General features: G+C 39.8%; 1 protein-coding gene and 1 pseudogene across 3 annotated transcripts in view; one reads left to right on the forward strand and one right to left on the reverse strand.

Annotated features, from left to right (window-relative positions):
- TEX9 (testis expressed 9) overlaps positions 1–24,154 on the reverse strand; it is a 236,167-nt gene that overhangs the window by 114,157 nt on the left and 97,856 nt on the right. The window lies entirely within an intron of this gene.
- Positions 4,309–4,350, forward strand: LOC116750271 (annotated as a pseudogene).

Genomic DNA, 24,154 nt, shown 5'->3' on the forward strand with positions numbered 1-24,154 from the left:
TTTTCTTTAGAAAATGCTGAAATCTCTGCCCCGACTCAGTAAAAATGCTTCATCGTTTGTATTGTTATGTACATAGCAGAGCAGAGATTCACAATTGCAAATGCCAGAGGAACCAGTGCCTGGGTAGGAAAAACAAAACAGTAATTGACCAATTGCTGGAGGCTCAGTACAGACAACTCTGAGAGTTAAAAACTCCAAAGAAATTCAGTCATGGAGGGTACCCACATACTGTGAGATTTACCTCTAGGAGTCCGACCAGATTCCCACAGTATATAGTGGAGAGAAATCCCCTTGGTCTTTCTTCAGGGGGAGAGGAAAAGAAACCATTTTAAATACACCAGAGCACTGCCCTTCTATCTCTTTTAAGTTTCTTCTGGAAGTACACTCCCTCAATAAATCCCCTGCATCTGAATCCTTGTCTCAGCTTCTGCTCCTACAGAGCCTCAGAATGTGTTAGGAATGGGCTAGGAAGCAGACTCTAAGGATGGTATTCACGAGCTGAATCACTTGCTGGCCAGCTGCCAATGAGGACCTCACCGCTGTGGGTAGGTAGAGTCTTGGTAGTCCTGGTATCCTGAAGCAGTAAAATCATTAAGGCTTCCCAATTGTGGCTAATTGGGATCTGATCTGGAAGAAGATGCACTGGCTTGTTCAATATCTCTGGCATTTGAGAGGTATGGGAGAAGTAGTAATTACAAGGATTGTGGAATTGCCTAGTTGTTGCTGAACACCATCAATGTTTTGAAGTGAAAAAAGAAAACGATAGGTTAAAGATGACTACTCATCAATTCAAAGCAAAGTGTGAATACTAAAGAGCCTATTAGGTAGCACTTAAAGAAGTCATCATTGGCTGAGGACCTCATCTTAAGCATAGCAGAATTTCAGAAAATATTGCATTTTCAACCCTAGAAAGTTTCCTATGCCAAAATCAGGGCCCTGATATGGAAAGAATGAGACCCTGAGACTTGAGTTAAGGATTCTGGGTAGATCCAGCTCAGAACTTTGAACCCCTGGTATATCTGAACCCTCTGAGCCTACAGATATGCCCCATTCATTCTTGTTAGAAGATGAGCACTGCTCTGCTTGAAGAATATGCAGATGTTTCAAATAGGTGACTTACAAAACAATGCTTACCCTTCTTGGGATCTGCCTCCAACTTATATCAATAACTAGAGTAACTAGATCAATAACTAGAGTAAAATCTCAACATAATTCGGGAGTGTCGGGTTTGCTAAGGCAGAAGAGAAATGAGCAACAAATGAGCTGTAGCATCTCAATAACATGCAGTGACCAAAACCCGGGACCATATACATGGAAGTAGATCCTGAGGATGTTGAATCACAGGGAACAGAATATAAAGCAGACTGAAGAAGAGTCTGCTGATATAGAGGCACTCTCCTATAACATTGGAATTAACACCCTGGCAAGGATCTTGACATCCAGTTCTAGTAAGTTTCTGGGATGGTTCTTAGAAGCTTTGAAAAAGCAATGGCCTATGTTAAATGAAGTGGAAAATTCAACAGCTAATTATATTGCCTGGTATGGCCCTAAAGACATGCTATTTACCACAGCAATACAAAATGCAATGGTGAGGATGGGCTGCAGCAGCAGGGAGATGCTCAGTAGTGCCTGTTCTCTGTAAGAGGCTGACAGTAAGAAATTTTGTAACACAACTAGCCTCCCTAATGGTGATGGTATAATCCTGGAATAGTAGAGGCCAGGTGGCGGCACCTGTCAGAAGCAAGGTGGGTGTAATTATTCTCTTGGGTAGCAAGGCAACTAGGGAAGCCCAATCCACAGTAATTTATAGAACATGATGTATCCAGGAGCTAGATAGGTATCCAACAAAGTATTACTCACTATAAACAATCAATCAGGGACATATATTACTGGATCAGCAAAAGATTGGGGTCAGCTAGCTGCCCCAGTAGGAAGAAAAAATCCTTTGCCTAGTTTCCAGATCTAAGACAGTTCTCAGACTCAGAACCCATCAATTAGGGAGGCCAGATCCCTTGAAGGACACTGCAATACAACAGCAAATGTGTACCACAGTGATTCCCCAGTCCTCCCCCACAGACTTTTCTCAGGTAATTATAAACTGAGGAAAGGGAATACATACAAGTTTCTGAGGGATGTTGGATATAAGGTCTGAATGAACAGAGTTGAATACCCCATGGCCCAAAATGTTATCATAACACCTCTGTTAGACTAAGGAATAGAATTCTGTTAGAGTAAGGAAGTCAGATAAAAAATGGAATCTTGGCCTAAGTCCATCTCATAGTGCCTCCATTGGTTCCAAGAATAAAAATAAATATAAAATGATCTAAGGGTCATTTCCCTGGTATCTAAATACATAATTGGAGTGGACATTCTCAGCAACTGGCAGAACCCTCACATTGGTTTCCTGACCTATGAAAGAAAAATCATTATAATAGAAAAGGCCAAGTGGAAACCCCTGATATTGCCCTCCCCATCCTTGGAAGACTGTAAAATCAAAAACAATACTGCTCTAGTGGGAACAGCAGAGATTAGTACCATCCTCAAAGACATAAATGATGAAGGTTTGAAGGTACCCATTTTTTTTGTTTTGTTTTGTTTGTTTTAAACATCTTTATTAGAGTATAATTGCTTTACAATGGTGTGTCAGTTTCTGCGTTATAACAAAGTCAATCAGTTACACATATACATATGTCCCCATATCTCTTCCCTCTTGCATCTCCCTCCTTCCCATTCTCCCTATCCCACCCCTCTAGGTGGTCACAAAGCACAGAGCTAATCTCCCTGTGCTATGCGGCTGCTTCCCACTAGCTATCTATTTTATGTTTGGTAGTGTTTATATGTCCATGCCACTCTCTCACTTTGTCCCAGATTACCCTTCCCTCTCCCCATATCCTCAAGTCCATTCTCTAGAAGATCTGCATCTTTATTCCCATCTTGCCCCTAGGTTCTTCTGACCATTTTCTTTTCTTTTCTTTTCTTTTTAGATTCCATATTTATGTGTTAGCATACAGTATTTGTTTTTCTCTTTCTGACTTACTTCACTCTGTATGACAGTCTCTAGGTCCAACCACCTCACTACAAATAACTCAGTTTTGTTCCTTTTTATGGCTGAGTAATATTCCATTGTATATATATGCCACATCATTTTTATCCATTCATCTGTTGATGGACACTTAGTTTGCTTCCATGTCCTGGCTATTGTAAATAGAGCTGCAATGAACATTTTGGTACATGACTCTTTTTGAATTATAGTTTTCTCAAGGTATATGACCAGTAGTGGGATTGCTGGGTCGCATGGTACTTCTATTTTTAGTTTTTTAAGGAACCTCCATACTGTTCTCCATAGTGGCTGTATCAATTTACATTCCCACCAACAGTGCAAGAGGGTTCCCTTTTCTCCACACCCTCTCCAGCATTTATTGTTTGTAGATTTTTTGATGATGACCATTCTGACCAGTGTGAGATGATATCTCATTGTAGTTTTGATTTGCATTTCTCTAATGATTAATGATGTTGAGCATTCTTTAATATGTTTGTTGGCAATCTGTATATCTTCTTTGGAGAAATGTCTATTTAGGTCTTCTGCCCAGTTTTGGATTGGGTTGTTTGTTTTCTTGATATTGAGCTGAATGTGTTGCTTGTGTGTTTTGGAGATTAATCCTTTGTCAGTTGCTTCATTTGCAAATATTTTCTCCCATTCTGAGGATTGTCTTTTTGTCTTGTTTATGGTTTCCTTTGCTGTGCAAAAGCTTTTAGGTTTCATTAGGTCCCATTTGCTTACTTTTGTTTTTATTTCCATTTCTCTAGGAGGTGGGTCAAAAAGGATCTTGCTGTGATTTATGTCATAGAGTGTTCTGTCTATATTTTCCTCTAAGAGTTTGATGGTGTCTGGCCTTACATTTAGGTCTTTAATCCATTTTCAGTTTATTTTTGTGTATGGTGTTAGGGAGTGTTCTAATTTCATTCTTTTACATGTAGCTGTCCAGTTTTCCCAGCACCACTTATTGAAGAGGCTGTCTTTTCTCCACTGTATATTCTTGCCTCCTTTATCAAAGATAAGGTGACCATATGTGCGTGGTTTATCTCTGGGCTTTCTATCCTGTTCCATTGATCTATATTTCTGTTCTTGTGCCAGTACCATACTGTCTTGATTAGTGTAGCTTTGTAGTATAGTCTGAAGTCAGGGAGCCTGATTCCTCCAGCTCTGTTTTTCTTTCTCAAGATTGCTTCGGCTATTCAGGGTCTTTTGTGTTTCCATACAGATTGTGAATTTTTTTGTTCTAGTTCTGTGAAAAATGCCAGTGGGTAGTGTTGTATGAAAGGAGAGAAGGTTAGCACTCCCCTTGAAGGTATCCATTATATTCATCTGTAACTACCCTGTCTGGCCTCTAAAATAAAAGGAGGATAATATCTCGAATTTAACCAAGCAGTAATCCTAATTGTAGCTACTGTAATGGATGTGATATCATTGTTATAGTAGACTACCACAGCCCTTAATAAGTGGTATGTGGCTATTAATCTGAAATATGTGTTTTCAATACCTAGAAGCAGGAAGAGATTAAGCACTTTGCTTTTACGTGGAATGAACAATAGTATACATTAATGGTCTTGCTCCAGGGTTAACTCTCCTATACTCCATTAAAACATAGTGGAGGGCTTCCCTGGTGGCGCAGTGGTTCAGAGTCCGCCTGCCGATGCGGGGGACACGGGTTCCTGCCCCAGTCCAGGAGGATCCCACATGCTGCAGAGCGGCTGGGCCCGTGAGCCATGGCTGCTGGGCCTGTGCGTCCGGAGCCTGTGCTCCGCAGCGGGAGAGGCCACAACAGTGAGAGGCCCGCATACCGCAAAAAAAAAAAAAAAAACAAAAACATAGTGGAAGATACCTGGACCATTTGGACTTCCCATGGAACACCACACTGTTCTATGACATTAGAGATTTCATGTTAGTTGAACTTACTGCCTAAGAAACTGGCAAGTACTCTGTATACCTTGATAAGACACATGCACTCCAGAGTACAGGACACAAACCCTATGAAAATTAAGGCCTACCCATGTGAGTGAAGTTTTTAAGGTCTGGGGCTTGCTGAGACATCCCCTCCAAATTAATATTGAGATCTATTTCAGGAATGGGTTTAATTTTCCTGCCCAAAGTGCCTCAGAGAACACCACTATACAAAGGATCACTGTCTCAGATGAAGTGAGCATTTTTACAAAAGAGATGTGGTGGTGGACCCAGAACCATGAGAGTCACTGGTCCTATCACATACTGTATCCCTCCAAACCTGCAGGCCTGATAGAGAAGTAGAACAGACTTATGAAAGCACAGCATCATGTATGCATGGGCATGATTCTTCAGGATAGGGTTCACACAAATCAGTAGCCATTGTATGGGGATATTTTCCAAACAGGGGAACCCAGGTTGTGGAAGTAGGAGTAGCTTTCTCTACTAGCACCCCAAGTGATTTCTGTCACTGCAACTTCATGCTCTGCAGGCCTAGAGGTTCTAGTTTGCATAAGGGAAATGCTTCCAAATAGGAACACAATAGTAAGAGTCATTAAACTTTACTATGAGGCTACTGCCTGCTCATTTTGGATTCCTTGTGCCAAGAGGCTGGCTGTCAAGGAAAAGAGTCCCTGTACTGGTGGGGTAACTGACTTGGATGAGGTAGCATTGTGTTACACGATGCAGGGGAAGGAAGCGTATTCTGCACTTAGCTGGTCCACTGGAATGCCCCTTGATAACTTCCCTAGGCAATTTTCATAGCAAATGGACAAAGCCTAAGGGTCCACAACCTAAGGCAGACACGGTAACTCAGGACTTAGATCCCTCAAAGAAGGGAGTCTGGATAGCCCCACCAGACAAGCCACCTAGCCCAGCAGAAGGGCTAGTTAAATGTTAAGGAGATATAGGATCTGTGGAAAAGGAGAGACATGATGAGTTTCAAGATCAAGTGCAATGTCAGGATTTGGAATTTTTCCTACTAACCCTGTTGTAAATTTCTCCAGGAAAAAAAAAAGAGTAAACAGAACCCAGGATAAACTGTCTCCAGATGAAGTTATGTTTCTCAGAATGTTTCTGAGACTACACTCCTATAAACCTCCCACATGCACATCTCCATCTCAATCTGTTTCTCAGAAAACCTAACTTAATATCATACCCACTGAACAAGTTGAGATCATGAGGATATGATGCATAATTTAGCACTGCTATAAACTAACAGACAACAAGGGTTCTGAGGAGAAAAGAAAGTACTCCAACTATACAACCACACACGAGAAGCCATGATGGCTCTGAACTGGCGGTACTCAGCTCAAATCCAAATTAATCTTCATAAATATAAAGAAATGGATCCTAAGTTGTGGTAGTGGTGTTAAGTGAAACACATGAAGTTGAATCTCTGTAACCTAAATGGCTGTATCTTGTGATATAATCACAAGACATAATATAGTGTTTTGAATTCAAACTTATCTGAATTAAGTAATATTCCTAAACTGCAAAGCAAGTATGCATCACTGGCGTTTGAATACACAGCGTTCTTTCCCACGCTGTTTATATCTTTTAAGCACATTATCATAATAAACATATAGTTGAGCGGCAACTGAACCAAGTATAAATTCAATGTTCAAATGAGACTGAAATAAAGCATCTCCCTGAAGAACAGCAAAAACCTGGAGCCAATCTAAGTGTCCAACTAGAGAATTCGTTTAATAAGTCATGGTATAGTATATCATAATTAGTGATGATATGAGTAGATTTATATTTATTGACATAGAAAGATGTGATGTATGGTATTACTAAGTGTCAAAGCAGGCTGCAAGTTAATATTGTAGAATACCTTATTATTATTTTTTTGTCTGCGTTGGGTCTTCGTTGCTGTTTGTGGGCTTTCTCTAGTTGAGGCGAGTGGGGACTACTCTTCGTTGCAGTGCGCGGGCTTCTCGTCGCGGTGGCTTCTCTTCTTGCAGAGCACAGGCTCTAGGCGCACAGGCTTCAGTAGTTGCAGCACACGGGCTCAGTAGTTGCGGCACATGGGCCCTAGAGCGTGCAGGCTTCAGTAGTTGTGGTGCATGGGCTCAGTGGTTGGGGTGCGTGGGCTCTAGGGCACGTGGGCTTCAGTAGTTGTGGCTCGAGGCTCTAGAGTGCAGGCTCAGTAGTTGTGCCACACGGGTTTAAGTTGCTCTGCGGCATGTGGGACCTTCCCAGACCAGGGATCTTTCCCGTGTCCCCTGCACTGGCAGGTGTATTCTTAACCACTGTGCTACCACGGAAGTCTAGAATTACCTTATTTATGATAACTTATAGTCATATAAATATATATATATATATAGAAAAATTCTGAATAGAATTACATCAAAATTTTATTCATTAATAATTATAGTGATAATTATTCTGATTATTATCACAGATGCTGCCAGTGTCCCATGTAGTACTGCAGCCAACTTCTAATGCTTCCTCTGTGTCTGACAGCTTTTTATTCCAGAACTGCGGAAGACAGCTTGTCTGGCAGCAGGCTGAAAATGCTGAGGTAGTAGCTCACCCTTGAGGTGACCTCATTCTGAGGCATTTTTTTACAGCATTTCTCAGGATTTCTCCATGAGATTTCTCTTTAGTAGCTCACTGTCATATCTGGCTTAATAACACACCCTTCACTGGCTGGATTCTCTTCTTTATATTACTCCTCCATTCCCATAAGTACTCTGCATTTCCGAAATAATCTGCTTACACTCAAATCCTCGTTTCATCTGTTTCTGGGCACACTCATACGAAGATATCTGTCTGTAATTTTCAAATACTTCTACTAAAGCTCCGATGATTTATGTAAAAATTTAATAAAAGTTTAAAAAACATTTTATATATGATGTTTTATAAGTCAGATGTAAAAATACATAAACAGAAGGAAAGTTAAAGAACACAGAGTTCTTTCTGTGTTCTTCAATAAAGATATTTGTCTATAAGTGTTTCTTTTAAAGCAGTGATGGGGGCATGAAAACTACTTTCAAATATTTAAAGGGCTAATAAGTAAAAGAAAAATTGATGTATTCATCATGATACTAAAGAAACCACAGAAAAAGAGCCTAGTGGAAGTCACAAGGAGAATTATTTCTATTTAAATAAGAACTGTCTGGCAGTTAAAACTGCTTCAAACTGGAATAAACTGTCTCTGAAAAAAAAGAGCATTTTTGTCAGTGACAAGTGCCAGACTGTGAGCAGAACCTGGCTGACTCTTGACAGGGGCAGTTGGCTGGAAGGATCTTTAACATCCCTCTCAACTTGGAGAGTCTCTAATTCTGAGCCTAATTAATCAAACTCTGTGGATATCTGGGAATCATTTATGCTTTCTTACTAATGATACTAGGAGTACTGGATTATTTGGGACCATATATTCATTCCTAGACCTTCAAATGTGAGATAAGGGATCACTGTAGCACTTTGTACAAATGGTAAATACACATTCACAAAACATAGAAGTGGAAAAAGATTTAGGAGTCTGGATAAATCATAAAATGTGGATCCAAAAATGTTAATTTAAAAATTGACATTATTGACACTGACTTTAGTCAGACCATGAAATAGGTCTAGTTTCATACAATTTTCCGGCATTTGAAATATGTAAGCCAGAGACCATCAAGAAGTGGTCAGTTTGGGGCTTCTCTGGTGGTGCAGTGGTTGAGAGTCCGCCTGCCGATGCAGGGGGACACGGGTTTGTGCCCCGGTCCGAGAAGATCCCACATGCTGCGGAGCGGCTGGGCCCGTGAGCCATGGCCACTGAGCCTGTGCATCCGGAGCCTGTGCTCTGCAACGGGAGAGGCCACAACAGTGAGAGGCCCGCATACCGCAAAAAAAAAAAAAAAAAAAGATCAGAAATAAATTCAAGAAGCAATCTCATTTACCACTGCATCAGAAAGAATAAAATACCTAGGAATAAACCTATCTAAAGAGACAAGAGACCTGCACTCCAAGAAGTATAAGATGCTGGAGAAAGAAATCAAAGAAGACACTAACAGATGGAAATATATACCATGTTAATGGATTGGAAGAATCAATATTGTCAAAATTACTACACTACCCAAGGCAATCTACAGATTCAATGCAATCCCTATCAAAATACCAATGGCATTTTTCACAGTAGAACAAAAAAAGTCTTAAAATTTGTATGGAGACACAAAAGACCCTGAATACCCAAAGCAATCTTGAGAAAGAAAAACAGACCTGGAGGAGTCAGGCTCCCTGACTTCAGACTATACTACAAAGCTGTAGTCATCAGAACAGTATGGTAATGGCACAAAAACAGAAATATAGATCAATGTAACAGGATAGAAAGCCGAGAAATAAACCCATGCACCTATGGCCAATTAATCTATGACAAAGGAGGCAAGACTACACAATGGTGGAAATACAGTCTCTTCAACAGATGTTGCTGGGAAAACTGGACAGTTACATGTAAAAAAATGAAATTAGATCATTCTTTAACACCATACATAAAAATAAGCTCAAAATGGATTAAAGACCTAAATGTGAGACTGGACACTATAAAACTCCTAGAGTAAAACATAGGCAGAACACTCTGTGACATAAATCACAGCAATATTTTTTTCACTCTGTCTCCCAGAATAATGGAAATAAAAATAAACAACTGGGACCTAATTAAACTCAAAAGCTTTTGCACAGCAAAGGAAACCATAAACAAAACTAAAAGACAACCCACAGACTGGGAGAAACTATTTGCAAATGATGTGACCAAGAAGGGATTGGTCTCCAGAATTTACAAACAGCCCATGAGGCTTAATATCATCAAAACAAGCAACCCAATCAAAAAAGGGGCAGAACACCTAAATACACATTTCTCCAAAGAAGACATACAGATGGCCAAGAAGCACATGAAAAGATGTTCAACCTCACCAATTATTAGAGAAATGCAAATCAAAACTACAGTGAGGGCTTCCCTGGTGGCGCAGTGGTTGAGAGTCCGCCTGCCGATGCAGGGGACATGGGTTCGTGCCCCGGTCCGGGAAGATCCCACATGCCGTGGAGCGGCTAGCCCCATGAGCCATGGCCGCTGAGCCTGCGCATCCAGAGCCTGTGCTCCGCAACGGGAGAGGCCACAACAGTGAGAGGCCCATGAACCACCACCCCCCCTAAAAAAACTACAGTGAGATATCACCTCACACCAGTCAAAATGGCTATCGTCAAAAAATCCACAAACGATAAATGCTGGAGAGAGTGTGGAGAAAAGGGAACCCTCCTACACTGTTGGTGGGAATGTGGATCAGTACAACTACTATGGAGAACAGTATGGAAGTTCCTTAAAAAACTAAAAATAGAGCTACCATATGACCCTGAAATCCATTCCTGGGCATATATTCAGAGAAAAACATGGCCCAAAAGGATACATGCACCTCAATGTTAATTGCAGCACTGTTTCCAATAGCCAAGACATGGAAGCAACCTAAATGTCCATCGACAGAGGAACTGATAAAGAAGATGTGGTGTGTGTGTGTGTGTGTGTATATATATATATATATATATATATATACACAATGGAATATTACTCAGCCACTAAAAAGAATGAAATAGTGCCATTTGCAGCAACATGGATGGACCTAGAGATTGTCATACTGAGTGAAGTAAGTCAGACAGAGAAAGAGAAGTATCGTATGACATCCCTTATATGAGGAAGCTAAAAAAGAAACGATACAAATGAACCTATTTACAAAACGAAACAGACTCACAGATTTAAAGAATGAACTTATGGTTGCCACGGGGGAAGGAAGGGAGGAAGGGATAGTCAGGGAGTTGGGGATTGACATGTACACTGCTATATTTAAAATGGATAACCAACAAGGACCTACTGTACAGCACAGGTAACTCTGCTGAATGTTATGTGGCAGCCTAGATGGGAGGGGAGTTTGGGGGAGGATGGATACAGGCATATGTACAGGTGAGTCCCTTTGCTGTGCACCTGAACTATCACAACATTGTTAATCGGCTATACTCTAATGTAAATAAAAAGTTAAAAAAAAAAAGCATGAGTAAATGGTGAAAAGATGCTGATATTGTGAAAAGACTTAGCGATTCAAAGAGAGGGACTGAAGGACCAATCTGAACATTCAGCACAAATAACACCCAGCAAAAGAAATATTTTCAGGAAGTAGGGAGGGACTTTAAAAAATTCTTTTACTTGTATCTTTAGAGAAAGTTGAGATGCTATTATGTTGATTTAAAAAGATCAATCTGAAAATAATAAAAAGTTCTTAAAAAGAAAAAAATAAAGTAAATTACAGATATGTAACATGATGTGAGGAATTCCAGGAAGGATTACTCTCCTAAAAAAACCTGAAGTTGTACCATTCATAATTTATTTTGTTAGACAGTACCTTTTGACATTCTTTCTTTTCCCTCTCCTTCTCCCATCCTCTCTTTACCATTCCTCTTACTGTGTCCTCTTACCTACCTTGATACCCTCCTCTCTTTACCATGTAATATTCTCTTGTAATATGATTATGTACTGGATTAACATATTAACATTTAGTTAGAATTGTGGTAATATTATTTTGGCCCCTTTGTTCATCCCCCAGACATGTCTAGCAAAACCTTGACTCTAGATTAATTAAGCCATCTTCCTTCTTCATTATACACCTGGGCTTCTGAACACTGTTAGAGAAAATTATACAGTCAGGTGTCTTGGATCCACAAAAAAAAACTCAGTCAACAATCCATTTATCATCTCATCAAAAAGACTAAAATATATAGTAATAAACCTACCTAAGGAGCCAAAAGACCTGTACTCAACTATAAGATGCTGATGAAAGAAATTAAAGATGACACAGATGGAAAAATAAACCATGTTGTTGGATTGGAAGAATCAATATTGTTAAAATGACCATACTACCCAATGCAATCTACAAATTCAATGCAATCCCTATCAAATTACCAATGTCATTTTTCAAAGAACTGGAACAAAAAAATTTTAAATTTGTTTGGAAACACAAAAGACCCCAAATAGCCAGAACAATCTTGAGAAAGAAGAACAGAGCTGGAGGAATCATGCTCTCTGACTTCAGACTATACTACAAAGCTACAGTCATCAAAACAGTGTTGTACTAGCACAAAAACAGACACATAGATCAATGGAATAGGATAGAGAGCCCAGAAATAAACCCTCATACTTATGGTCAATTAATCTGTGACAAAGGAGGCAAGAATATACAATGGAGAAAAGACAGTCTCTTCAATAAGTGGTGCTGGGAAAACTGGACAGCTACATGTAAAAGAATGAAATTAGAATATTCTCTAACCCCATATACAAAAATAAACTCAAAATCAATTAAAGACCTAAGTGTAAGACTGGATACTATAAAACTCTTAGAGAAAAACATAGGCAGAACACTCTTTGACATAAATCACAGCAATACTTTTTTGGGATCTGTCTCCTAGGGTAATGAAAACAAAAGCAAAAATAAACAAATGGGACCTAATTAAACTTATAAGTTTTTGTACAGCAAAGTAAACCATAGACAAAATGAAAAGACAACCTATGGGCTGTGAGAAAATATTTGCAAAAGATGCATCCGACAAGGGATTAATTTCCAAAATATACAAACAGCTTAATATCAAAAAAACAAGCAACCCAATCAAAAAATGATCAGAAGACCTAATGGACATTTCTCCAAAGAAGACATATAGACATCCAGCAGGCACATGAAAAGATGCTCAAAATCACTAATTATTAGAGAAATGCAAATCAGAACTACAATGAGGTATCACCTCACACCAGTCAGAATGGCCATCATCAAAAAGTCTACAAATAATAAATGCTGTAGAGGGGTGTGGAGAGAAGGGAACCCTCCTACACTGTTGGTGGGAATGTAAACTGGTGAAGCCACTATGGAGAACAGTATGGAGCTTCCTTAAAAAACTAAAAATAAAGTTACCGTATGAGCCAGCAACCCCACTCCTGGGCATATATCTGGAAAATAAGAAAACTCTAATTCTAAAAGATACATGCACCTCAATGTTCACAGCAGCACTATTTACAATAGCCAAGACATAGAAGCAACCTAAATGTCCATCAACAGCTGAATGGATAAAGAAGATGTGGTATATATATATATATATATATATATATATATATATATATATATATATCCATACAATGGAATATTACTCAGCCATAAAAAAGGATGAAATAGTGCCATCTGCAGCAACATGGATGGACCTAGAAATGATCATATTAAGTGAAGTAAGTAAGACAGAGAAAGACAAATATCATATGATATCACTTATATGTGGAATCTAAAAAAATGATACAAAGAAATTTATTTACAAAGCAGAAATAGACTCACAGACATAGAAAACAAATTTATGGTTACCCAAGGGAAAAGGGAAGTGGGGGGGGGAATAAATAAGGGATTTGGGATTAACAGTTAAACATTACCATATGTAAAACAGATAAACAACAAGGACCTACTGTGTAGCACAGGGAACTATATTCATTATCTTGTAATAATCTATAATGGAAAAGAAAGTGAAAATGAATATATATATTAAAATGTATATATATATATAACTGAGTAACTTTGCTATACACCTGAAGCCTTGTAAATCAACTATACTTCAATAAAACGTTAAAAAAATTCTTAGACTCCAACTGTAACTAGCATTCAAGTTACCTAGAAGCATTTCTACATGCACTACAACGTCTATTTAAGGCCCAAGAGAATAAGGAATCCTAAAATAATATTAAGAATATTATTGCGATGATGAACCAGAGATGGGGTTCTGGCCAGGAAACAGAAGAAAGTTTTCCCTCTCATTCACTCCTTCCATACTAAACTCCTTCCACCCTGCCACCACTTCTGTACAGTTGCAATGTCTTTCTTGATTCCATACTTGCCCCCAAATATTCATTCTCCATATAGCAACCATGGTGAGCTTTTAAAGATGCAAATCAGATCAGATAATTCCCTTGCTTGCTCTCAGTGGCTTCCTGCCATACTTAAACTGAAACTCATTCTTATGAAGGCCTATCAGACTTCACATGATCTGTCTGCTCCCCTAACTTTTGCCTACTCCTCTCTCTCCACACTGGCATTCTTGCTGATCCTCAAAACTAAAGCATGTGTCCACCTCTTTTGCACTTGTTGTTCCCTCTGACTAGAACACTCTTCCTTAGAGTTTGACATGGTTCACTTTCTCAGTTCATTCAGGACTCTGTTCATATATTACCTTCCTCTACCTCCACACCTATCCTCTTTCTTATACCATTAGCACAAGTGTTGAGATATATCAGTACTCAAGGTTCTACTTACTACTGTATAAGGGAATTTTGATGGAGCAAGTTACATACTCCCATATACTATTTCTACTGTGTCAATGGCCTATGATATGCCTACACATGGAAAGGCAGATGTATCTTTGTATCCTTCAGAAAGATATAAACTTGTTAAAGCAACAGTCTAGAGAAGGCTTGGTGGCCATGATGGTGGAGTAGGAAGACCCTGAGTTCACCTACTCCCATGGACATACACAAATTACAACTATTTACAGAGAAACTATCTATGAGACATTCTATGGAGCCCAGCAGCATACCTGCCTCTGGTCACCAGAGCTATATGCTCTAGGGATGCCCTCTACCCAGGCTGTGGCAGGGCTGAGTACTATGGGTGCACTGATAGGAGGGACTAGGCCCCAGCCTGATTGGCTGTCATGTCCTGCCTCACGTGGTGGCTGCCAGCCCAGGTGTGGGAAGGGCTAGGTCCCTGCACAGATGGCTGTGTGGCCTGGGAGTTCTTGGAACTGCTGCTGGTCCACTGGTGGGTCAGTTCCTGGTGCTAATGCACTAGAAGAAAGATTCCAGTATGGCGCTTGCCAGCACCAGTGACCTCATGATAGAAGGAGCTCCCCAAAATGGCTGCTGCCAGTGCCTATATTCCCAGTGGGAGTCCTAGTTGCCTCCTGCCTCACCAGGAGGCCCTTCAAGATCAGCAGATGGCTCTGACTAGGCTCCTTTCAAATTACTGCCTCTATGAACACAGTGAGAATCTTAACAAAAAATTAGAAAACATAAAGAAGAACCAAACAGAGCTTAAGAATATAATAACTAAAATTTAAAAACACACTAGAGGGAATTCCCTGGCAGTCCTGTGGTTAGGACTCTGTGCTTCCACTGCAGTGGGCGCAGGTTTGATCCCTGGTTGGGGAACTAAGATCCATGATACGGCAAAAACAAGCAAACAACAACAACAAAAAACCCACCAGACAGAATCAACAGTAGAATACATGATACAGAAGAACAGATCAGCAAACTGGAAGACAGAAGTAGTGGAAATCACCCAAATTGAATAGAAAAAAATAAAAAAGAATTTTAAAAATGATGGTCATTTAAGAAACCTCTGGGACAACATCAAGCATACTAACATTTGAATTATAGGGGCCCCAGAAGGAGAAGAGAGAAAAAAGAGGCAAGAACTTATTTGAAGAATAATGGCTGAAAAATTCCCTAACCTGAGACAGGAAACAGACATCCAGGCTCAAGAATCACAGAGTCCCAACCAAGATGAACTTAAAGAGGACTACAACAAGATACATTATAATTAAAATTTCAAAAAGATAAAGAGGGACTTCCCTGGTGAAGCAGTGGTTAAGAATCCACCTGCCAATGCAGGGGACACGGGTTCAAGCCCTGGTCTGGGAAGATGCCACATGCCGCAGAGCAACTAAGCCCGTGTGCCACAACTACTGAGCCTGTGTGCCACAACTACTGAAGCCTGTGCACCCGTGCTTCTCAATAAGAGAAGCCACCGCAACGAGAAGCCCGCATACCGCATCGAAGAGTAGCCCCCACTCACCGCAACTAGAAAAGCCCGCACGCAGCAACAAAGACCCAATGCAGCTAAAAATTAAAAATTAAATAAATAAATTTATATTAAAAAAAGATAAACTATTAAAAGCAGCAAGAGAAAAGCAACAAGTTACATAACTATAAGCTGACTTTTCAAAAGAAACTTTGCAGGCTAAAAGGGAGTGGTACAATATATTCAAAGTGATGAAAGGAAAAAACCTATAACCAAGAATACTCTACATGGCATGGCTATCATTCAGATTTGAAAGAGAGATAAAGAGTTTTACAGACAAACAAAACTTAAAAGAGTTCAGCACCACTAAACTGGCTTTCCAAGAAAAGTTAAAGGGACTTCTCTAAGTGGAACAGAAAAGATCACAACTAGAAATATGAAAATTACAAAAGGAAAAATCTCATCGGTAAAGGCCAACATACAGTGAAGGCAGTAGAGCAACCACTTAGAAAGGTAGTAGGAAGGTTAAAAGACAAAATTAATAAAATCATTATTGTTAAAATGACCATACTACCCAATGCAGTCTACAAATTCAATGCAATCCCTATCAAAGTAACAAAGGCATTTTACACAGAACTAGAACAAATAATTTTAAAATTTGTATGGAAACACAAAAGACCCCAAATAGAACAATTTTGAGAAAGAAGAACAGAGCTGGAGGAATCATGCTCCTTGATTTCAGTCTATGCTACAAAGCTACAGTAATAAAAACAGTATGGTACTGGCACAAAAACAGACACATAGATCAATGGAACAGGATAAAGAGCCCAGAAATAAACCCTTGCACTTATGGTCAATTAATCTGTGACAAAGGAGGCAAGAATATACAATGGAGAAAAGACAGTCTCTTTAATAAGTGGTGCTGGGAAAACTGGACTACATGTAAAACAATGAAATTAGAACATTCTCTAGCCCCATATACAAAAATAAACTCAAAATGGATTAAAGACCTAAATGTAAGACTGGATACTATAAAACTCCTAGAGGAAAACATAGGCAGAACACTCTTTGATATAAATCACAGCAATATTTTTTTGAGTCCATGTCCTAAAGTAAAGTAAATAAAAGCAAAAATAAATAAATGGGACCTCATTAAACTTAAAAGCTTTTGCACAGCAAAGGAAACCATCAACAAAACAAAAAGACAACCTACTGAATGGGAGAAGATATTTGCAAATGATATGACTCATAAGGGGTTAATATCCAACATATATAAACAGCTCATACAACTCAACATCAAAAAAAAACTCGATTAAAAAATAGCACGGGATTAATTTCTAAAATATACAAAGAGCTCATCAGCTCAATATCAAAAAAACAAAAAATTCAGTCAAAAAATGGGCAGAACTAAATAGACATTTCTCCAAAGAAGACATACAGATAGACAACAGACACATGAAAAGATGTTTAACATCGCTAATTATCAGAGAAATGCAAATCAAAACTACAATGAGGTATCATCTCACACCAGTCAGAATGGCCATGATCAAAAAGTCCACAAATAGTAAATGCTAGGGAGGGTGTGGAGAAACAGGTACCCTCTACACTGTTTGTGGAATGTAAATTGATGCAGCTGCTATGGAAAACAGTATGGAGGTTCCTCAAAAAACTAAAAATAGAGTTGCCATATGATCCAGCAATCCCACTCCTGGGCATATATCCAGATAAAACCGTAATTCAAAAAGATACATGTACCCCTATGTTCATAGCAGCATTATTCACAATAGCCAAGACATGGAAACAACCTAAATGTCCACTGACAGATGAATGCATAAAGCAGTTGCTTCTTTACTTGAGCATTCTGTGCTCTGCCCTTGACTCTGGTTTGCCACATTTGTGTTTTGAGTGTGCCCTGCGACAGGAGGGTTTAAGTGCTAATGTCCAACTTCCAGCCTGGTTACTGCAGCCCTGGTGTCTTCTCATTGGACCATTTCACACCCACTAATCATTCACACCCACTGGGAATTCTGACCCATGAATTATATAGTGGGATTGGGTTTCCAAGAAGTAGGAAAACTAAGAAAGCACACAGGTTAGTTCCTGAGCCTGGTGCAGCTGCAGCATTAACACCAGGGGTTACCATATCTGGCAGGCTATATTGCAAAGCAGCTTCAACAACCACTGATGAGTCACAAAGCTGCTTAGGCTTTGTCCCATGCATACTAGAGAGGCTACACTGGGTTCTAGCAGTGAATTCACCTTGGAGGCCTCTTCATTTCCAAGTTCTAACCACTACTTCTCACAAGACCCCTGAGAGAGGTATATGCCCGAGCAAACAAGGGCAAAGGGAAAGCAAGCAGTACTTTAGTTTTAGGTTAGTAGTGGGACCATATGGCCTAGTTTGTCAGGACAGTGCTGGATGTGTGGGTATAATTATTGATAACACCTTTTTTACTCGCAAAGTGTACCAGTTTTGATTATAAATTATACGGCTACCCTAATTATATACAGCATACATACACAACATAAAACTTTCCCCTTCCCCCTGTCCTCTAAGCTCTGGAGGGAATATGGAACCATTAGAAATTAGACAGACAAGGAGAGGCGTATAGAGTCAAAGAAAGGAACCAAAGTCATTCCTAGCATTAAAGTAAAATGGCAGCCAGAATTTGGTTACACCTCTTAGAGTGAAAACAATGCACCCATAAGCGAGTTCTCAGGGTAGAATTTTAAGGCTCCTGAACCTAGAGAATGACATCCCAAAAAAGAAGTGTGGTGAAGCAGGAAGGAGATGCAGGAAAGTCATGCAGATTGGACCAGAACAGAGACTAATCCCTTAGCCAAAATGGCTGAAAGAGGAACTAAAAGATGATACCAGAACTCATGATACAGCAGAGGGCCTTATCTTGGGCTCCTTGGATGGACCTTGGGGTCTATGGAACTTCTGTGAATTAGAAACTAAAACTTCTTGTGTATAAAAAATTTTTCTGGATGATATATCCATAAATTTCATCAGAATCTCAAAAGTTCCCTCAAAGTTAAGAACAATTGCTTTATGATGTTTTCAGTTCTGATATATATTAAAGAGATATCAATATTAAAAGACAGCTTTTTCATTCAGGTGTGTGAGTTTAGTCATTCTCAACACATCTACTACTAGTCTTACAAAATCCTGAGTTAAATAAGTCTTAACTGGGCTAGGTGGGCCCTATCTGAGTTTTACAATAACAATTCCAATACCCAGCATGGAGAAAACCAGATAAACAGCACTGTTAACAAAAATACCCTGTTAACACAGCTTATTTCTGTCTAGGCGAGTTGCACATTACAGAAGCCCTTGGTAATTCTGTAATTCCCGAGAGAGAGAGTTTTCAGCTTCACCACCAGGTTAAGTATTAATAAAATATCATTCGAGATAAAAATAAGAGAGGTACCTTATGTGTAAGAAACTAGACTGGTTCTGCAATGCCGTTTGAGGACACTTTGTTTCCTTTGACCTGTGGTTTAGTTTATTCCTTCTGAGTATGTGAGCTAGGGTGTGATTGGCTTACATGGCTTTTACTTGTAATAAAATACTGAGTTGTAGTCAACTCTACCTCTGCTACAGTAAACCCCATACTTGTTCCTACCATTAAGTATCTGGATCCCTTGTGGAACTCACTTAACTTCTCTGGGTTCCTGAGGTTTCTTATCTCCAGACATGAACGAGAGCAGTGGATTTCATTAGATGTTATCAAAGTTTCCTTCCAACTGTCTGGTTTAATGGCACTGTATTTCTAGGAAGGCATCTGTGTTTATCATTCTTAAGTCTGTGCAACAAACTCCTGAGGAGAAGAGGCACGTTCTGCTCATTCAGGATAACATCTAAGACAAAAAATAAATAAAAGATAAAACATCAATTGAGCACTTTAGATAGCTTGTAAGGGAGCCTCTCGGGGAAGCTTTCTTTCTCCCAATTCCTCTTCTTCCTTCTGGAGAAGACTGATGAGCTGCATTCCAGGAGTCTGTTTGGACCACCTGCCATAGTGGATGGGACCATCATGGAGCAAAAGTCACACACACACACACGTGCAGCATGAATTCTCTCTTCCTTCTCATACCCACAAGGCTTGTTCTAGCTGGCTCTTTTGTATCATCTTTCCCTTCACATAAATCAATGCAAAACTAAGCCAAGTTCCACTTCTCAGTGGGAAGGGTCCTGGCCTTCATGCCCTCTTCCCTGTCTTGGGCACAGAAGTTCTTACAGGACTCCTGTCCTTCCGGTCTCCTTTACAGAACATAAGAAGTTCCTGGTATTCAGAGGTAGGACACATGCCTCTATGAAAGTACCAGAACATGGCCCGTGGCGGAGAGAGGAGTGTATGAGGCTGAAGGCCCAAGTGGGCCCATATAATATTTGGTAACCCTACCATAGTTATACACACCATATTATATATAACATTCCCCTGAGGTGAAAGAATTTCTTCCTGATTACAGCCCTGACTGAAAATGGGTCCCTCTATTGGGCAAAATTATGAGGCTTTTAGATTATCCCCAGCTCTAGCACAGCAGTGGCATTCCTATTTAATAACATATGAGCTGTTTTCATTTTGACAATTGTGATGGCCCTGAAGAATGACTACCCCCTCTTTACTTCATGGCTCTTGTAATAGCTTAGACGATACTGCTGGAAATTCAAAATCCAATATATTTTACTCCAGAAATACAAAATCTCCTGCATTTTACTCCAGAGAAAGTAACTTTTAGTATGTGTCATGTCATGCAACATCTAGATCCAAATAAAATCACTGTTCTTCCTTCACAGCTATGCCTTTGTCTTCTTGAGTTAGTATGTAGTTGAATTCTTCTTTATAATGACTTAGGCTGGACTGCAGCAGTCTTCTGTTCTTATGCAACACCGTGATTACTTAAATACTTGGATAAGTTTCTTGCTATCTGAATTCTTATTGCTAAGAACCCAGAGCATTAAATCTGCTCTTCTCTTGCTTCTATAAAAGCTCTTAGAGGGCCCAAACCAATCAGGCTCAAAACTATATTAAAAACCGCTACAGCTTTATGCACGTTGGCTTGGGAATCTCTCCATCTACTCTGAAGGTCTTTTTTTTTTTTAAAAAGATTTTTTTTTTTTGATGTGGACCATTTTAAAGTCTTTATTGAATTTGTTACAATACTGCTTCTGTTTTGGATTTTTGGCCACAAGCCACGAGGCATGTGGGATCTCAGCTCTCCAACCAGGGATGGAACTTGCACCCCCTGCATTGGAAGGCGAAGTCTTAACCAGTGGACTGCAGGGAAGTCCCTACCCTGAAGGTATTTGCTCAACATCAGCTTCCTTTGGCCTTCACCTCATTCAATTTCAGGCCTTACTGGCTTTCGTTATCTAGCTCATTTTGACATATGACCAGTTTCCACCCATTTAACTTATCTCTTTTAAAACTTGGATTGGATAATTGTCTTCAGGTAAAAGCTAAAGGGTGAGGAAGCCCATTGATGTGCTCCATATAGGTCAGCTTTTCTGGAGGAGAAAAACAGGGTAGAGAAGGGTAGAGAGGAGGGAGAAATGGAAGAAAGCCAACACAATGGCAAACTGAGGGTCAGGCATTTTGCTCTTCTCTGAGTTTTTCCTTCACTCTGACCCTGAAGCATTGTTCTTTCACCAAGCAAATAGATCTTCAGCAACCTCACCCTATGAGTCCTCCAGCCACATTCAGAAATGCTGAAGTATTGGGGTGAACACAACTCAGGATGACAACATGGGACCTCACCTCACAAAACAGTGGTACCCAGAGGTGTCTTTCTCGAGCATGAGAATTCTTACATCTTCTTGCAAATGAATTCTCTCTTCCTTTTACTCTTTCAATGTGAATAAAATAATCAATATATATCCATGTGCCAACAAACTGCCATGGTAGTTCCCAGACTTCAGTCTTACGGCTTTTTTTGAATGGCACGTATTTTTAATGTGGTCCCTCTTTAGTCTATTTTAGGACTATTTATAGCCACTGTGTTAAGTGTTAAGCGTTGTTATGGACTGAATATTTGCATGCTTCCCAAATTCCTATATTGAAGCCCTACCCCAAGTGTAAATGTATTTGGAGATAGGGCCTATATATAGATAATTAAGGGTAAATGATGTCATAAGAGTGGGGCTCTGATCTGATAGGATTAGTGCCCTTATATGAAGAAACACCAGAGAGCTCACTTCTTCTCTCTCTGTACATAGAAGAAAGGCCATGTGAGGATATAGTAAGAACATCATCATTAGTGAGAAGACAAGCTAGGAAGAGAGCGCCTACCAGTAAATGAATCAGCTAGAACCTTGACCTTGGAAGCTCAGGTTCATTGCAGCATTATTCAAATTATCCAAGACATGGAAAAAAACGTATGTGTCTGTCAAAGGATGAATGGATAAAGAAAATGTGAAATATAAATACATATATACATGCACAAACACGCACATACACACACCCACACACATATACATATACAATGGAATACTTTCTTTCATAAAAAAGAAGTAAGTCCTGCCATTTACAACAACATGGATGAACCTAGAGGACATTATGCTAAATGAAATAAGCCAGGCAGAAAAATACAAATACTGTATGATCTCAATTATCTGTGGACTCTAAAAAAATTGAACTCATACAACCAGAGAGTCCAAACAGTGGTTGCTAAAAGCTGGAGGGCAGAAGAAATGGGGAGATGTCAGTCACATGGTATAACATTCAGTTATAAGATGAGTAAGTTCTGGGGATCCAATGTACACGATGGTGACTGTAGTTAATGATACTGTATTTTATAATTGAAATCTGCTAAGAGAGTAGATCTTAAGTGTTCTCATCGCACACACACACACACACACACACACACACACACAGTAATTAGAAAAAAACCAGAATATACATTCTTCTCAAGAGCACATGGAACATTCTCAAGGAAAGATCACATGTTAGGCCATAAAACAAGCCTCAATAAATTTAAAAGGACTGAAATCATACAACATATGTTCTACAACAACAATGGAATAAGACTAGAAATCAATAACAAGGAAATTTGGAAAATTCTCAGATATGAGGAAATTGAACAACACACTCATAAATAATCAGTTGGTCAAAGAATAAATCACAAGGGAAATTAGGAAATATGTGGAAATGAATGAAAATGAAAACACACACACACAAAACTTATGGAACAGCTAAATATATGCTTAGAGTGAAATGTATACCTATAAGCACCAGTATTAAAAAAGAAGATCTCAAATCAGTTGCCTAAAGTTTTGCCTTAATAAACTAGAAAAAGAAGCATAAACTAAATCCAAAGCAAGCAGAAAGAAGAAAATAAAGACTAGAGTGCAATAAATGAAATGGAAAATTAAAAAATAGAGAAAATCAACAAAATTAGAACTTAGTTCTTTGAAAAGATCAACAAAATCGACAACCCTTTAGCTAGACTGATAAAGGAAAAGAGAGAAAACTAAAAGTATTAATAGTACAAATGAAAAGGAGCTATTTACTATGTTACAAAAGTTAAAAGGAGGAGGGAGGGAATCCAGATGGCGGAATAGGAGAATGTAGAATTCGTCGCTCATGGGTACATTGCAAATTTATCTACAGATGGAACAATTCCCACAGATCACCTGCTGAACATTAGCAGAAAACTTTGGACACCTAAAAAAAAGAAAGAAAAGAAAAACAAGAAAAGAGGAATCAAAAAAGGGACCAGCAACCATGGTGAGAAGCTGAAGGTGAGCGGAGGTCCCCACACTCAGAAAAACTCCCTCACGGTGGGAGAATCAGCTGTGACAGAAAAGCACGTTTGGGGGATCAAAGGAGAATGCAGCAGACAGTCTGTGGAAGGCAGGACAAAGTAAGAACTGTATTCAGGGTCTACACCACTGCTCTGCACATTCCTGAATCACGAGTCACCTGTTGCAAAAGGGGGGCTGGGTGCTAGAAGTGGGGTTTGGAGTGTGGACCCAGGGAAGGGACAGCTGTTGGCTGTGAAAAGACAGCCTGAAGGGACAGGAGTAAGAAACTCCACAACTGGGTAAGTCTGCAGAAGAAGCCTGAGATACCATAAAAGCAAGGGGTCATTGTCAAGTGGTGTGCAAGGGGCAGAGCCGCCATTATAAGCCCTTCTGCCAACCCCCAACCGCCAGCTTCTTCACCCTCTGCGGGCACTGGGAGGAGCTCCCATCTGAGCAGGGCCCATTCCCCCAACCCCGGCCAGGGTCTCCCTCCGCCTGAGTGGGCTCCGGGGCCCTGAGCACTGCCCATCCCAAAGCCTCCTTGGGAATCAGGCCTGGACGCCCCTGCCTTGGGACAAGAGTCTGAAGATGCTGGAGGGGGCTGAGTGC

The sequence above is a fragment of the Phocoena sinus genome, chromosome 2 (genome assembly GCF_008692025.1).
Source record: "Phocoena sinus isolate mPhoSin1 chromosome 2, mPhoSin1.pri, whole genome shotgun sequence".
Taxonomy (NCBI): Eukaryota; Metazoa; Chordata; class Mammalia; order Artiodactyla; family Phocoenidae; genus Phocoena; species Phocoena sinus.